The 17,067-nt window shown below is 46.0% G+C and overlaps 1 protein-coding gene across 5 annotated transcripts in view; it reads left to right on the forward strand.

Annotated features, from left to right (window-relative positions):
- Nucleotides 1–4,420: 4,420 nt before the first annotated feature.
- Nucleotides 4,421–17,067, forward strand: part of LOC138756962 (protein O-GlcNAcase) — a 127,055-nt gene continuing 114,408 nt past the window's right edge. For 4 of the 5 annotated variants that reach the window (XM_069923479.1, XM_069923481.1, XM_069923482.1 and 1 more), the window contains exon 1: nt 4,421–4,652. The gene's annotated coding sequence lies outside the window, so the exon portion shown is untranslated. Of the gene's footprint in view, nt 4,653–9,101; nt 9,257–17,067 lie in introns of all 5 variants that reach the window. The other variant, XM_069923480.1, reaches the window with a different exon arrangement.

Consider the following 17,067-nt stretch of genomic DNA (forward strand, 5'->3'; position numbering starts at 1 on the left):
ATTCTACTAAATAGAATAATACCTAGTGTCGCCGAGAATATTCGCGCAAACAGAGGAACTACTGACATGGTCTTTGCCCTCAGACAGCTCCAAGAAAAGTGCAGAGAACAAAACAAAGGACTCTACATCACCTTTGTTGACCTCACCAAAGCCTTCGACACCGTGAGCAGGAAAGGGCTTTGGCAAATACTAGAGCGCATCGGATGTCCCCCAAAGTTCCTCAACATGATTATCCAACTGCACGAAAACCAACAAGGTCGGGTCAGATACAGCAATGAGCTCTCTGAACCCTTCTCCATTAACAATGGCGTGAAGCAAGGTTGTGTTCTCGCACCAACCCTCTTTTCAATCTTCTTCAGCATGATGCTGAACCAAGCCATGAAAGACCCCAACAATGAAGACGCTGTTTACATCCGGTACCGCACGGATGGCAGTCTCTTCAATCTGAGGCGCCTGCAAGCTCACACCAAGACACAAGAGAAACTTGTCCGTGAACTACTCTTTGCAGATAATGCTGCTTTAGTTGCCCATTCAGAGCCAGCTCTTCAGCGCTTGACGTCCTGCTTTGCGGAAACTGCCAAAGTGTTTGGCCTGGAAGTCAGCCTGAAGAAAACTGAGGTCCTCCATCAGCCAGCTCCCCACCATGACTACCAGCCCCCCCACATCTCCATCGAGCACACAAAACTCAAAACGATCAACCAGTTTACCTATCTCGGCTGCACCATATCATCAGATGCAAGGATCGACAATGAGATAGACAACAGACTCACCAAGGCAAATAGCGCCTTTGGAAGACTACACAAAAGAGTCTGGAAAAACAACCAACTGAAAAACCTCACAAAGATAAGCGTATACAGAGCCGTTGTCATACCCACACTCCTGTTCGGCTCCGAATCATGGGTCCTCTACCGGCATCACCTACGGCTCCTAGAACGCTTCCACCAGCGTTGTCTCCGCTCCATCCTCAACATCCATTGGAGCGCTTTCATCCCTAACGTCGAAGTACTCGAGATGGCAGAGGTCGACAGCATCGAGTCCACGCTGCTGAAGATCCAGCTGCGCTGGGTGGGTCACGTCTCCAGAATGGAGGACCATCGCCTTCCCAAGATCGTGTTATATGGCGAGCTCTCCACTGGCCACCGTGACAGAGGTGCACCAAAGAAAAGGTACAAGGACTGCCTAAAGAAATCTCTTGGTGCCTGCCACATTGACCACCGCCAGTGGGCTGATAACGCCTCAAACCGTGCATCTTGGCGCCTCACAGTTTGGCGGGCAGCAACCTCCTTTGAAGAAGACCGCAGAGCCCACCTCACTGACAAAAGGCAAAGGAGGAAAAACCCAACACCCAACCCCAACCAACCAATTTTCCCCTGCAACCGCTGCAATCGTGTCTGCCTGTCCCGCATCGGACTTGTCAGCCACAAACGAGCCTGCAGCTGACGTGGACTTTTACCCCCTCCATAAATCTTCGTCCGCGAAGCCAAGCCAAAGAAGAAGGAGTAGAGTGAAGAGGCCATGGCCTGGGTGGTGGGGGTCCTTGAGGATAGAGGCTGTTTTCTTAAGACACTGCCTCTTGTAGATGTCCTCAATAGAGTGAAGTCTGATGCCCATGATGGAACTGGCTGAATTAACGACCCTCTGGAGTTCTTTCATCTTGAGTATTGGCACCTCTGTACTAGACAGTGATGTCATAATGTTCTCCACAGTACACCTGTAGATCTGGACATTGAAACCAGTGCTGCCCAATTACACCTAAACAACCCATACATTTTGGAGGATGGAAGAATCCAGAGAAAGCCCATGCAGCTTTGACCACAATGCCACTGCAACCATTATTTCTCACTATCTACATTATTTTTGTCACAATGGCTGATAATAACTGGTCAATGAAGATTTTGCTCCTGATCACCTCAGAATCAGAATTTATTGTCACGAACAAGTCATAAAATTCGTTGTTTTGCAAAAACAACAGTACAAACATTCACATAAACATCTTACAAAAATAAAATTAGTGCACGAAAAGTCAAAGTCTGTGGTTCATTGGTTATTCAGGAATCTGATGGCCGTGGAGAAGAAGCTGCTCTTGTGCTGCTGAGTGCTAGGCTCCTGCACCTTTTTTTCTTGATGGGAGCAGAGAGGGCATGGCTTGGGTGGTTGGAGTCCTTTTGGGTGTATTTTATTGGTTTCGGGTTGCTGATCACAGAAATCACCTAAAAAATTTCCTATTACATACTGGTGTTTATTTTTGGGATTTCCTTTCCTATTTTAAGCCTACGAGTAAATTCCCCACAAAACAAGCTGTTTTGGTCACTCCAGGCATGCCTCGGCAGCTGCTATGCAAATACTGTCTTAAGCCTGGGCACGCTTGGTCATGATTGATGCAAACAGGGTGTAAAAGCAGCTCACATATACAAATGTTGTGCATTACATTGATACAGATCAAATGCCTATTGATGGACATGTCCTTCAGACAGTAGCATAGTGAGTGCACTTAATAATAGCATTTATTGTCTTTAGTTAGATTCAATACAGCAGAAATGTCTCATCGATGTCACAACAGCTGCCATACATTCTGTTACATTGAGCTTAAAGCTCAAAGACGCAGCATGAATGCACTTTTTAAGAACGTCTGTGAGCTTTATTTCAGTTGCAAATCGGTGACCAAGACAAACCCTGGGCTCCTTACATTTGTTGTGCAACACATGCAGTCAAACAGAGAGCTTGGCTCAGAGATACATTTTTCAAAAACCAATTTAACCCTACAGCACAGTAACAGGCCCTTCCGGCCACTGGGCCCATGCCACCCAATGAATCTAATTGTATAATAATTGGATGTTTTGAACAGTGGGAGAAAACCGGAGCCCCTGGGGAAAACCCACGCAGACAAGGGGGGAAGAACATACAAACTCCTGACAGACAGCACAGGATTCGAACCCCAGTCTCGCTCGCTGGTGACGGAGCTTAACTTTATGCTAAATTCAGTAAAAGCCAAATTAATTGTTATCCAACTTCCACAGCAAATCTGAAATGATCTCGGTGTTCAGCTTGAAGTTCTCGATGGTAGTCCCCGAAAGCAAACTTTCTGAAAAGATCTTGTGGCTCAGTGCAGGGACTGAGTGGTGAGCTGATGTGGTGACTGTGACGAGAACATGCCACTGGCTCAAAGGACTTTGGAAGGACTTGGAATGGACAAGAGCTGTGAACACCCCCCCCCCCCCCCCTCCCCACCCTTACACGATCACCCTTTCATTCCCGGATCATCCTGTGAAGCCCCTCTCCAACATCCTCGCCGAAATGAGGAGCCCAGAACTGCTCACTGTTACTCCAAGTGAGGCCTCAACATCACATCCCTGCTTCCCTGGAAATTAATGCCGGCACATCCCCTTCTTCACCACGGACTCCACCTGCAATTCACCTACAGGCTCTCCGGCCTACCACAGGCCTACCCTTGGCCTACCAGGCTTACCCTTGGCCTACCAGGCCTACGCTTGGCCTACCAGTTCTAACCTTGGCCTACCCTTGGCCTACCAGGCCTACCCTTGGCCTACCAGTTCTAACCTTGGCCTACCCTTGGCCTACCCTTGGCCTACCCTTGGCCTACCAGGCTTACCCTTGGCCTACCAGTTCTAACCTTGGCCGACCCTTGGCCTACCAGGCCTACCCTTGGCTTACCAATTCTAACCTTGGCCTACCAGGCCTACCTTTAGCCTACCAGGTCAAACCTTGGCCTACCAGGCCTACCCTTGGCCTCTGCTGACGTTGCTGCTCCTCTGCCGTCCTTCCTCCCAGCGCCCAATACTGGGCGAGGGGTTGGGAACTCCACCTGTTGGCCTCAGGCTGCCAAACACCCGTTACCACGGCAACCCCGCAAAGACGGCCCCCCCCCCCACCTCCCTCACCCGAACGTCAGCCGCTTTTATTTTTACCTCGCCACTATCTTGGCGCCGGAGCAAAATTCGCACGTGAGTAGCTACTTGACGGCGATTTTTAACAAAAATATGGAGCTCTATTTATAAATTTCAGCGCACTTTTGCTTTTGGAGTTCGGTTGCCCCAGCAACGGGGCCGGAAGTGTATCCTGCGTCGGCTGGTGGGCTGACGTCGGGGCGTGAGCGCGGCCTGGCTGGCTGGCTGGGTGACGTCGGGGCGTGAGCGCGGCGTGGCTGGCTGGTGGGCTGACGTCGGGGCGTGGTGGGCTGTCGTCGGGGCGTGGTGGGCTGACGTCGGGGCGTGGTGGGCTGACGTCGGGGCGTGAGCGCGGCCTGGCTGGCTGGCTGGGTGACGTCGGGGCGTGTTGGGCTGACGTCGGGGCGTGGTGGGCTGACGTCGGGGCGTGAGCGTGGCCTGGCTGGCTGGTGGGCTGACGTCGGGGTGTGGTGGGCTGACGTCGGGGCGTGAGCGCGGCCCGGCTGGCTGGCTGACGTCAGGGCGCGAGCGCCGAGTTTTCTGCTGCCATCTCCCCGCCGCCGTATCGGGCGTTTGATGATGACGACACGAAGGCCTCACCTGGAACTCAATTAAGCTTTGGTGCAGCAACTTCTCTCCCTCAGGAGTGCAGTGCAGGGTGAGGTCCCACACAGCAAGGTGACTGACGGGACGATGTGTTGAACTGTCAGGGGCAGGAGGGAGAGCCCCCCTGCTCCTCATCAAAAGGTACTAAGGGGAAGGGAAGTGGGGGTGGGGTGGGGGTGGGGTGGGGTGGGGGGGGGGGGGTCTCACATTCTCCAAAGGGAGCAAAACAACCTCCAGGTTTTGGAGTAAAAACCCTCCTGACTCTCAGCCCCAGAAAGATGCCACCTGTATGTAAAATACTAGTCTACAAAATGCTGGAGAAGCTCAGCCCTTCTGAAGTAAAGGGACATCACCTACGTTTCTGGGCTTCAGCCCTTAATCAAGGTGTGGAAAAATGTCGGCAGGCGACTGAATAAAATGGGAAAGGGCGGGGCGGATTTCAGATTTATCGTCAGAGCACATACATACAACCCTGAGATTCCTCTTCCTGCGGGGGCGGCAGAATTACCACTAACTGGTTGTGCAAAAAGCACACGTAAACAAGCAAAGAACTGTCAACAGATAAAGAATGTAAACTGTGCAATACGGAAAGAACAAAAAGAAAATCAATAAAGTGCACAAGTAAGTGTCCTTGACTAAGTCTCTGAGTGTGTCGTTGAGGGGCCTGATGGTAAAGGTGGAGCAGCTACTCCTGAACCTGCTGGTGCGAGTCTTGTGGCCCCTACACCTCTTTCCTGATGGCAGCAGCGAGAACAGAGCGTGTGCTGGATGGTGTGGATCCTTGATGATTGCAGCTGCTCTCTGACGGCAGCGCTCCCTGTAGATGTATTCAATAGTGGGGATGGTTTTGCCTGTGATGTCCTGGGCTGAGTCCACTACCTTTTGGAGGGCTTTATGCTCAGGGGTATTGGTGAGACCGTGCAACAGCTGGTCAACACACTTTCCACCAGACCTTTAGAAATTTACCAGGGTTTCTGATGCCATACCAAACCTCCAGAAACTCCTGAGAAAGTAAAGCCGCTGACGTGCTTTCCTCGTGTTCCCATAGATGTGTTAGCTCCAGAAACAATCCTCCAAGATTGTGAATCACGAGAACTTAAATTTGTTCACCCTCTCCACCTCTGATATCCCAATGATCACTGAATTATATACCTCTGCCTTTCCTGAAGTCAACAATCAGCTCCTTAGTTTTGGTGATATTGAGTGCAAGCAAGATGGTTGTTTGGTGCACCATTCAGCCAAGTTCTCAATTTCCATCTTGTATACTGACTCATCACCTTGCTTTATACAACCCACTACCGTGGTATCGTTGGCAAATTTGTAGATGGTTTTATTGTCGTACCGAGCCACGCACTGGTAGGTGTAAAGTATGTAGAGCTATCAGGAGGTAGAAGGTGGATAAGAGAGGGAGGGGACAGCAGCAAACGAGAAGGAGGGATGGTTCTTTGACTGGAGAGTGAAGAGGTGGAGACTTGGAGGAAAGAAGACCGAGGAATGATGAAAAGAGGGAGAATGGGGAGTAGTCTACCAGAAACCAGAGAGATTGATGCTAATGCCATCTGGGTGGAGAGTCCCCAGATGGAAGATTAGGTGTTACTCCTTGAGTTTACAGTGGCTTTGGTTTCGCAGTGTATGAGGCCATGGACAGACATGTCAGCACGGCTATGGGGCGCAGATGGCTTCCATCCTTATCCACCTATTATCTCCTGCCTGTGCTCCTCACCCTGCCTCTCCCCAACAGGTGCCTGCCTACATTTTGCTCATATCTTGGTGAAGGACTTGGCCCCAAAACGTTGGTTATGTATTTGCTGCATAAAGATTGACTAGCTGAGTTTCTCCAGCATTGTGTTTTTGCTTCAACCATGGTGTCTCCAGACTTTTGTGTTTTAGTCCAGGTTTCATGGCCCCTTTGATAAAGGGCTATGGAATTCCACTGGTATCTCACAAGATATAAAGTCATTCATTACCCACATAGGGTCTTGGGACCAACGTCTATAACAATCAAAGTGCCAAACCAAACTTCTCCCACCTGCCTCTGTGTAAACCTCTAAACCTTTTCAATATTTGCATCTGCCCTTTAAATAATGTAATTGTACCTCTCTCCACTACTTCCTCTGGTAGCTTATTCCGTACACCCACTGCCCCCTGTGTGGGAGAAGAAACTGCATGTCTTCTTTAATTCTCTCCCCTTAAACCAGTGGTTTTCAAACTTTTTCTTTCCCCTCACATACCACTTTAAGTTATCCCTTTGCCATTGATGCTCTGTGATTAGTAAAGGATTACTTAAGGTGGTATGTGAGGGGAAAGAAAACATTTGAAAACCGCTGTTTTAATTGTACCTGTAAACTCATTATGTGCCCAATTTTATACTTCCAAAGGAACTGGGCCAATGACAATTTTTCTCAATAAAATATTTCAGTAACAATTGGTTCCCAACCTTTCCTTCCCACTCATATTAAGTAATCACAGAGCACCAATGGCATAGGGATTACTTAAAGTGGTATGTGAGTGGAAAGAAAAATTTTGAAAACCACTGCCTTAAACCTTTTTGGACTCCTCCACACTTTGGGATAAACTGACCATTCACTTTATACTTATACAGAGATACCTCTTGTCTTCTTCACTCAGTGAAAACAGTCTCAGTCTATCCATTAAAAACTGAATGACTGAAGTTTCGGGCCTGAGCCCTTCCTCAAGGTATGAGTGAAAAAAACACAGGCATCTATATAAGGCTGGGGAAAAGGGAAGAATGCGAGAGGGAAGAGTACAGACCAACAGACAAAAGATGTTAGAGTAAAACACGAAAGTCTGAAGATGCTTTGATTGAGGTAAGAACACAATATTGGAGAATCTCAGCAGGTCAAACAGTGTACTTTATATAGCTAAAGATACATGACCAACGTTTCAGGCCTGAGCCCTTTAACAAGGTATGAGCAAAATGTAGACATTGCTGGAGACCGCCTGAACAAAATGGTGGTGGGGCTGGGGGAGTAGCACAGGCAAGAGGTATTAGGTGGACAAGAGAGGGAGGGAACACCAGCAAGCATGGGGAGGGGGGGAATGTTCTCTGTGAATGGAGAGGGTAGGGAGTGGAGAGCTGGAGGAAACAGAGGGATAGGGAATGGAGACGATTTTGGACCATTTTTTCCCACTAATGCTTCTTGACCCACTGAGTTCCTCTGGCAGAGTACTTTTGCCTTCAGATTCCAGCATCTGTGTGTCTCCAATCTCCTTGTGAATCAGAGATCAGATCGATATAGGTGTGTCAACCTTTGAAGGTGGTAGAACAGGTTGAACAGCCTGCTTATGGTGAATAAAACAGATATGAATGTTGGCTCAAAGATTAGAAAGGTTGGAACACATTTGGCAAAAAATATTTACAAATCCTGGGTTCATCTTCCACATAGGTGTTCCATTCAGGAAATTCCCTTTCAGGAAAGGTTGTGGAGGGAGCAGATTTGAGAAGAGACTGGGGGAAATTTGGCAGAGTTCCTGTTTACTGTGGAAAAGGGAAAGGGGTTTGATGGTGCTTCTCGAATAGTTTTGAAAGTGTAAACATTGTGGTGACAGAAGAATTGGTGTCCAGCGGGTAAAATAATAATTCAAAACAAAGGGCCCCAAAAATGCAAGGAGAGACTACATTTCAAGTGATTATTTTTTTGTGTAATCTGCAATGTTCCCTCTGCAAGGAATACACTCCAGAACACACTAACTTGAGTTTGAGGCTGTGAGGAAAAATAAGATGGAGATTGGAATTCAACTCTTAAATTCTATGATAAATGAGATGGTCTCCATCAGTGTTGTTTATCCTATCAGGTGGATTAGAGTCAAGGGGGGGTTTTCATAGCAGTACTTTAATGTTGAAGGAGGATGGTTTGCACATGCAGTGTTGGTTTGGGACTTGTAAACTCCAGACATCCAAACTCCAACCACCAAAGCAGACTATCCTCTGGTCTTTTAATTTCTTAGTATTATATAAAATGTGTTGAAGTAGGCCATTCATCCATTTGAGGCTGTTCTACAATTTAATACTATCATGGCTGATTGCATGAATTCCATACCTTACTGCTGCTTTTTGTCCATACCCTTGATCCCCTGTTGAATAAATCTAACTTCTTTTTCTTCAGATTGCACAGGTATAACCTGAAAAAAAAACATTCTCCGGTCCTCGGTGCAAAACATGCAGAAACACAATCAGACATAACACAAGTACAGACAAACAATACGTATGCATGCAGGACAACTATTCATCTGAACAGATAAATAAATAAATATTAATATTGTAGTGTCGGATTAATAGTTAGTATGAGCAATTCCTTTGATCGTTTGGCATTCTCACAGTTTGTGGGAAGAAGCTGTTCCTCAGCCTGATGGCGTTAGCACTGATACTCCTGTATCTCTTTCCTGATGGGAGCAGCTAAAGGATATTGTGTGCTCAGTGGTAGGGGTCCTTAATGATTTTGTGTGTCTTCAGACAACGATCCTGGTAGATCACGTCGATGGGGGAGGGGGTGGGAAAGGGAGACTCCAGTGATCCTCTCTGCCACTCTTATGTTCCTGTGGATTGACCTCCGATTCATTTCTCTGCAGCAACCATTCCACACTATGATACAGCTGGTCAGGGGACTATTGATAGAGCTCCTGTAGAAGCTTGACGTAATAGTGGCCGGTAACCTTGCTCGCCTCAGTCTTCTCAGGAAGTGCAGTCACTGTTGTAGGTGATGTGTGTCGCCGATAGGTCACTAGTAAGTATACTCCAAGGCACTTGGTGTTCTCTACTCTCTCTGGAGTGCGAGTTATCGTTGTCACTGATGAGACCAACTACTGTTGTGTCACCTGCAAACTTGATACTGTTGGAGCTAGATCTGGATATGCATTCGTGGGTCAGTAGCGTGAAAAGGAGTGGACAGTGCACACAGTCCTAAATCTACTCCCCCGAATCTTGAGACTGTGTCCTATCGTTTTAGATTCCCCGGCCAGCTCAAAAAACATTCCCACATCTATCCTATCCATACCCTTCATAATCCTTTATGTTTCTATAAGATCTCCTCTCATTCTTCTGAACTTGAGCGAATACAATCCTAGACGATTTAATCTTTCATCATAAGTCAACCCCTTCATCCCAGGGATCAACCTAGTAAACCTCCTCTGGACCGTCTCCAAAGCCAGTATATCCTTCCTCAAATATGGAGACCAGAACTGGACACAGTACTCTAGGTGCGGTCTCACCAGTACCTTATACAGTTGCAACATGACCTCCCTACTCCTGAATTCAATACCTCTAGTGATGAAGGCCAACATTCCATTTGCCTTCTTAATAACCTGCTGCACCTGCAACCTAACTTTTTGCGATTCATGCACAAGCCCTCCCAAGTCCCTCTGCACAACAGCATGCTGTAGTTTTTCACCCTTTCAATAATATTCAGCTCTTTTATTTTACTTGCCAAAGTGGATAACCTCACACTTACTAACATTGTACTCCATCTGCCAGACCTTTGCCCACTCATCCAGCTTAACTCTATCCCTCTGCAGACTCTCCACATCCTCATTACAATTTGCTCTTCCGCTCAATTTGGTGTCATCTGCAAACTTGGCTACACCACATTTTGTCCCCTCCTCCAAGTCATCAATGTAAATGATGAACAGTTGTGTGCCTAGCACCGACCCCTGTGGCACCCACTTACCACTCTCTGCGAACCTGAAAAACTCCCATTTATCCCGACTCTCTGCCTCATGTCAGACAACCAATTTTTGATCCATGCCAATAGACTTCCCTGGGCTCCAATTTCCTGTAACTTACTGAGAAGTCTCTTGTGCGGCACCTTATCAAAAGCTTTCTGGAAATCCAAATATACAACATCAACCTGTTCCCCTCTATCCACCGCACCCATTATATCCTCAAAGAATCCTAACAGGTTTGTCAAACAAGATCTTCCCTTTCTAAAACCATGCTGCGTCTGCCTGATTGAACCCTTACGTTCCAAAAGTTTCACTATTTCATCTTTAATGACGGCTTCAAGCATTTTTCCAACTACAAACGTCAAGCTAATTGGCCGATAATTTCCAGTCTTCTGCCTACATCCCTTCTTAAAAAGTGTCATGACATTTGCTGTCTTCCAGTCTGCTGGGACCTGCCCAGAATCCAAGAAATTTTGGTCTATGACCACTACAACTATAACTTCTGCCATTTCCTTCAGAACCCTTGGATGCCTATCATCAGGACCAGGTGATTTGTCTGGCTTTAGTCCCATCAGTTTCTCCATCACTACTTCCTTTGTAACAACTATTTTATCAAGGCCCTCCCCAACATTCGCATCCTTAACTCCGAACTTGGGCATGCTGGACGTGTCTTCCACCGTGAAGACTGACACAAAATATTTGTTTAATGCCTCGGCCATTTCCTCATTTTTTGCTACCCGTGTTCCTTTCTCATCCTTCAAGGGTCCTATGTTAACTCTGGCCACCCTCTTCCATTTTATATATTTATAAATTTTTTTTGCTTTCTGTTTTTATATTTTGTGCCGATTTACTTTCATAATCCTTTTTCCCATTTCTTATTACCTGCTTTGTAACCCCTTGTTGTATCTTAAAGTTATCCCAATCTTCCAGTTTCCCACTGCTCTTTGCAGCTTTGTACACCTGCGCCTTCAATTTTATATTTTCCTTTATTTCCTTTGTTAACAACAGTTGATTTTTCCCTCCCTTGCTGCCCTTTTTCCTGACCGGAATATATTTTTTTGAGCATTACCAAATATTTCTTTGAAAATCTTCCACTGTTCCTCAACTGTTTCATCAATGAGCCTGTGCTCCCAGTCCACTCTGCCCAATTCCTCCCTCATCCTATGGGAGTCACCCCTGTTTAAGGATAATATATTAGTATTAGATCTAACTCTTTCCCCTTCCATCTGAATGAGAAATTCAATCCTACTATGAGCGCTATTTCCTAGATGGTCTCTGACTATTACATCATTTACTCTATCTATCTTATTGCACAACACGAGATCCAGGAGAGCATTTTCTCTTGTGGGTTCCTTCACATGCTGCTCAAGAAAGCTATCGCGGATGCATTCTATGAAGTCCTCTTCCAGACTCCCACGACCAACTTGATTTTCCCAATCTATGTGGAAGTTAAAAGTCCCCCATGACGACTGCCGTATCATTATTACATGCCTCACTTATCTCTCTATTTATTTCCTGTGCCACTAAACTATTGTTATTTGGTGGGTGATAGATAACACCCACCAATAATTTTTTCCCTTTGTTATTCTTTATCTCTACCCAAATGGACTCAACATTATGCTCTTTAGATCTTATATCATTCCTCACTACTGCCTGGAGCTCATCTTTGATTAAGAGTGCAACTCCACCTCCCTTACCATCCTGTCTATCTCTCTGCACCACCTGATACCCTTGAAAGTTTAATTCCCATTTAGGGTCACCTTGTAGCCATGTTTCCGTGATGGCGACCCAGTCATAGGCATGAGGACCGATTTGGGCCTCAAGTTTACTAACCTTATTCCTAATACTGCAGGTATTCAGATAAAGGGCCCTCATGCTCTTTGTCCTTTTAATATCTAGTGACTTCTGTAACCTTTTCTTTTGATTTTTCTGCCCACTATTTTTCTTTGTAATTTTCTTAACACCATCATTGACCCGAAAACTCACTGCACCATCTGACTTTTTACTTTCTCCTCCCAACATTACTTTTCCTATTTTACTTTTCCTGGCCATTATTTTATCTTCCCTACCCTTTCCCCTATCACTCTGGTTCCCATACCCCTGCCTAATTAGTTTAAACCTTGCACCCACTGCTGTACCAAACATACTTGCCAAAATGTTGACACCTTTTGGATTTAGGTGCAATCGGTCCCTCTTGTAAAGATCATGCCTTCCCCAAAAGAGATCCCAATGATCCAAGAAGCCAAATCCTTGCCTTGTACACCAGCCCCTCAGCCACACGTTCATTTTCCTTATCCTTACATTCTTTTCATCACTTGCATTTGGAACAGGTAGTAATCCCGAGATCACCACCCTAGCGTTCCTGTCTTTCAGCTTTCGTCCCAGCTCACTGTAATCCCTTTTCATTACCTCCTCCCTTTTCTTGTCAATGTCGTTTGTACCCACATGTACCAAGACATCAGGCTGCTTTCCCTCTCCTCTCAGAATATTTTGGACCCGATTTGTGATGTCTCGTACCCTTGCACCAGGGAGGCAGCACACCATGTGGTATACTTATCTGGCTCACAGACCTCCTGTCTGTACCCCTGTCAATGGAGTCCCCAATAACTACTGCATTTCTCCTTTTCCTTTTCTTTTGCACCACTCTGCCAGGCTCATTGCCATTGACCTGGTGCCTGTGGCCATCTTCTCTCCGGTCATCTCCCTCAACAGAATCCAACACAACATAACTGTTGCTGAGTGGGATAGTCACTGGTGTGCTCTCCGTTTTTCTCGCTTTTTTCTTTCCCCCCTGACGGTTTCCCACTTACTTGACATGGGTTCTAGAGTATTTATCACCCTGAAAGTTGAGTTGATTAACTCCTCACTCTCCCTTACAAGCCGCAGGTCATCAATCTGCAACTCCATATCCCTAATTCACTCCCTTAGTAACTGTATCTCGGTACACCTGGTGCAGATGTGGCCATTTGGGAGGGTGGAGGTCACCCATTGTACCCACATCTGACACCCAGTACAGAGCACTAACCCTATTAGCATGACTCTGAATACGAAGGCAAATAACTCAGCTTACCTTTTCTCCTTGCCTGCTTTTACCGAAGCTTGATAAGCCAAAGCCAGGAAGTCTCACTCCTTCACTGCTCCACTCCTCGCTGGCCGCTCCCTCCCCTTTCACTCCTTTTATTGGCCCCTTGACCAATTGACCCTGTCTCTTTCAGCAAGCTCCTCCTCCTCCTCCTCTGACTCAAAGCCCAAGTCCCTCCAAGCTCCTCCTCCGACTCCCAGCTGAACCAAGTAAACCCAAGCCCCGGTAAGCCCCCGACTTTAATAGCTTACCTTCTCCTCACTTTCAGCAAGCTCCTCCTCCTCTGTCTCACTTTCAGCAAGCTCCTCCTCCGACTCACAGCCCGACTCTCTCCAAGCTCCTCCTCCGACTCACAGCCCGACTCTCTCCAAGCTCCTCCTCCGACTCCCAGCCGAACCAAGTAGGCCCAAGCCCTGGTAAGCCCCCGACTTTAATAGCTTACCTTCTCCTCACTTTCAGCAAGCTCCTCTGGTTCAGTCTGGTGAACCTTCAGGGTACCCCCTTAATGGCAAGAATGCCCTTCCTCAGATTAAGAGGTGAGAACAGCATACAATACTCAAGATGTGGCCTCACCAAGGCCCTGTACAACTGCAGTAAGACCTCTCTGTTTCTATGTCAAATCTTCTCACAATAAAGACTAATGTGGTGTTTGCTTTCTTTGCTGCCTGCTGTTCCTTGGATCCAACCTTCACTGACTAATGCAGCATGACACCCAAGTTTTGTGGCACCTTTCTCCTAATTTGTCCAAAGAGAAAAACCTCAACTCTGCTAAGACATGTTTTCCAATCCAGATAACATCCTCGTAGATCTCCTTTGCACCCTTTCTGTAGTTTCCATAATCTTGTAATGAGGCAATATGTAGATGGGAAAGGCTGATTCAGATAATAATCTGCAAGACCAATAAAGTGGATAACTTCACGTTTATCCACATTATACTGCATCTGCCATGTATTTGCCCACTCCTAATCTGTCCAAGCCTCCCTGCAGCCTCTTGGAATCTACCTTGTGGCTGGCACTGCGACCCACCTTTGTATCAACTGCAAACTTAGAGATCATAGATCTAATCTCCACTCTGAGTCACTCTGAGAATATTAATGCATATTCTAGCATTAATTAGGGGGAAATAAGGTTTTAAAGAGAACAAAATCTTTATATACCTGTGAGGTTGAAAGGTAAGGTCAAAAGTTTGACAGAGCCATGGTTCTCAAGGGATATTGGAAACCTTGGTTTGAAAAAAGAGGTAGTACTACAATAAATATAAGAAACAGGGATAAAAGATGTTTGAGTACTACATTGAATGTAAAAAGAATCTTAAGAAAGAAATTAGAAAAGCTAAAAGAAGGTATGAGGTGGCTATAGCAAGCAGGGTGAAAATAAATCCAAAAGGTTTCTATAAATATGTAAATAGCAAAAGGAAAGTGAGAGATAAAATTGGTCCAATAGAGAATCTGAAAGGACAAATGTGTGTGGAGCCAAAAGAGATGGGGGAGGTCTTAACAATTTCTTTTCCTCAGTATTTACTGAGGAGAAGGATATTGAACAGTGCAGGGTAAAGGAAGCAAAGGGGGTAAATATGGAGACTATGGTGTTTAAGAAAGAGGTAGTACTGGAGCTTTTGAAACATATAAAGATGGACAAGTATCCAGGTCCTGACAGGATTTTCCCCAGGACCTTGAGAGAAGTTAGTGAGGAAATAGCGCAGGCTCTGGCAGTGATTTTTCAAATGTCATTAGAGATGGGTTTAGTGCCGGAGGATTGGCGTGTTGCGCATGTGGTTCCTTTGTTTAAAAAGGGTTCGAGGAGCAAGCCTAGCAATTATCGGCCTGTAAGTTTGACGTCTGTGGTAGGTAAATTGATGGAAAGCGTTCTTAGAGATAGTATATATAAGTATATGGAGGGAGAGGGTCAGATCAGGGAAACTCAACACAGATTTGTATGTGGAAGGTCGTGTTTGACCAATCTTGTTGAATTTTTTGAAGAGGTGACTAGGAATGTTGATGAGGATAGAGCAGTGGATGTTGTCTATATGGACTTCATTCAGTAAGGCCTTTGATAAGGTTCTGCATGGGAGGTTAGTTAGGGAGGCTAAGTCCTTGGGTATTAATTTGGAGATAGTCAAATGGATTCAACAGTGGCTGGAAGGAAGGTGCCAGAGAGTAGTAGTAGATAATTGTTTGTCAGGATGGAGGCCGGTGTCAAGCAGTGTACCTCAGGGTTCGGTATTGGGACTGTTGCGGTTTGTCATATATATTAATGATCTGGAGGATGGGGCGGTAAATTGGATTAGTAAATATGCAGATGATACTAAAATAGGGGGAATTGTGGGTGATGCAGAGGGATTTAAACTACTTAGAGGAGTGGGCAGAAAGATGGCAGATGGAGTTTAATGCTGATAAGTGTGAGGTGCTTCAATTTGGAAAGAATAATCACAGCAAGACATATGGTAAATGGGAGGGTGCTGAAGAATGCAGTGGAGCAGAAAGATCTAGGAATAATGGTGCATTGTTCCCTAAAGGTAGGAGTGCATGTGGATAGGGTGGTGAAGAAGGCCTTTAGTATGCTTGCCTATATAAATCAGTGCATAGAATATAGGAGTGAGGAAGTAATGATGAAAATTTAGAGTACTGTGTGCAATTCTGGTCACTGATTTATAGGAAGGATATTAACAAGATAGAGAGAGTGCAGAGAAGATTTACAAAAATGATGCCTGGGTTTCAGCATCTGGAATACAAGGAGAGATTGAGCAAATTAGGTCTTTATTCCTTGGAACGTAGAAGGCTGAGAGGGGATTTGATAGAGGTATTTAAGGTAATGAGCGGGATAGATAGAGTTGATGTGGAAAGGCTTTTCCCATTGAGAGTAGGAGAGAATGATACAAGAGGTCATGGGTTGAGAATTGACAGGCAAAGGTTTAGGAGTAACATGAGGGGGAACTTCTTTACTCAGAGAGGGGTTGCTGTATGGAATGGGCTTCTGGGAAAGGTGGTGGAGGCAGGGTCAATTTTGTCATTTAAGAAAGAGTTGGATAAGTATATGGATTGGAGGGGGATGGAGGGAATTGGGCAGAGTGCTGGTAAGTGAGATTAGAGGAGGGTCCTTGGATCAGTGCGGACTAGAAGGGCCAAATTGGCCTGTTTCCGTGCTGTAATTGTTATATGTTATATGGTTATAAGTTAAAAACACTATGTTGGAGAAACTCAGCAGGTCAAACTTTTATGTAGCAAGGAAAAAGGTTTGAGCAAAATGTATGCAGGTGCCTTTACAAAATGGTGGGGGGTGGGGTGAGAAGGGCAGGGGGAGGAGCAAAGTCCTACAGAGGGGGAGAAGGGATGGCTCTGTGAATAGAGAGGGAAGGAGGGAGAATGAAGAGTAGCTAGCAGAAACCAGAGAAGTCAACGTTAATGCCATCGGCTGGAGAGGATCCAGATTGAAAATTAGGTGTTGCAAATGTGCTGGAGAAATTCAGCAGGTAGCACCGCATCCATAAGAAGTAGAGGGTAACCAAAGTTTCAGGGCTGGGCCCTTCGTCAGGTATCCCATGGATACTGCTTCCTCTACGTGACTTGCTGAGTTTCTCCAGCACATTTGTGTATGACACTTGACCCCAGCATCTGCAGACTTTCTTGTTTAACTGAGTGAAATTCCATCTGTGATTCCTTTCTCAGTTGATCAAAATAAGCCATTCTCAATGTTTGTTGGCTATGCGCACACCACACCCCCCCCCCCCCCTCCACTCCCCAGACTCTGCTCAAAGTTTATGGGCCCCCTTCCCTGTAAAACAGTTATTTAGTTGGT

The sequence above is a fragment of the Narcine bancroftii genome, chromosome 3 (genome assembly GCF_036971445.1).
Source record: "Narcine bancroftii isolate sNarBan1 chromosome 3, sNarBan1.hap1, whole genome shotgun sequence".
NCBI lineage: Eukaryota > Metazoa > Chordata > Chondrichthyes > Torpediniformes > Narcinidae > Narcine > Narcine bancroftii.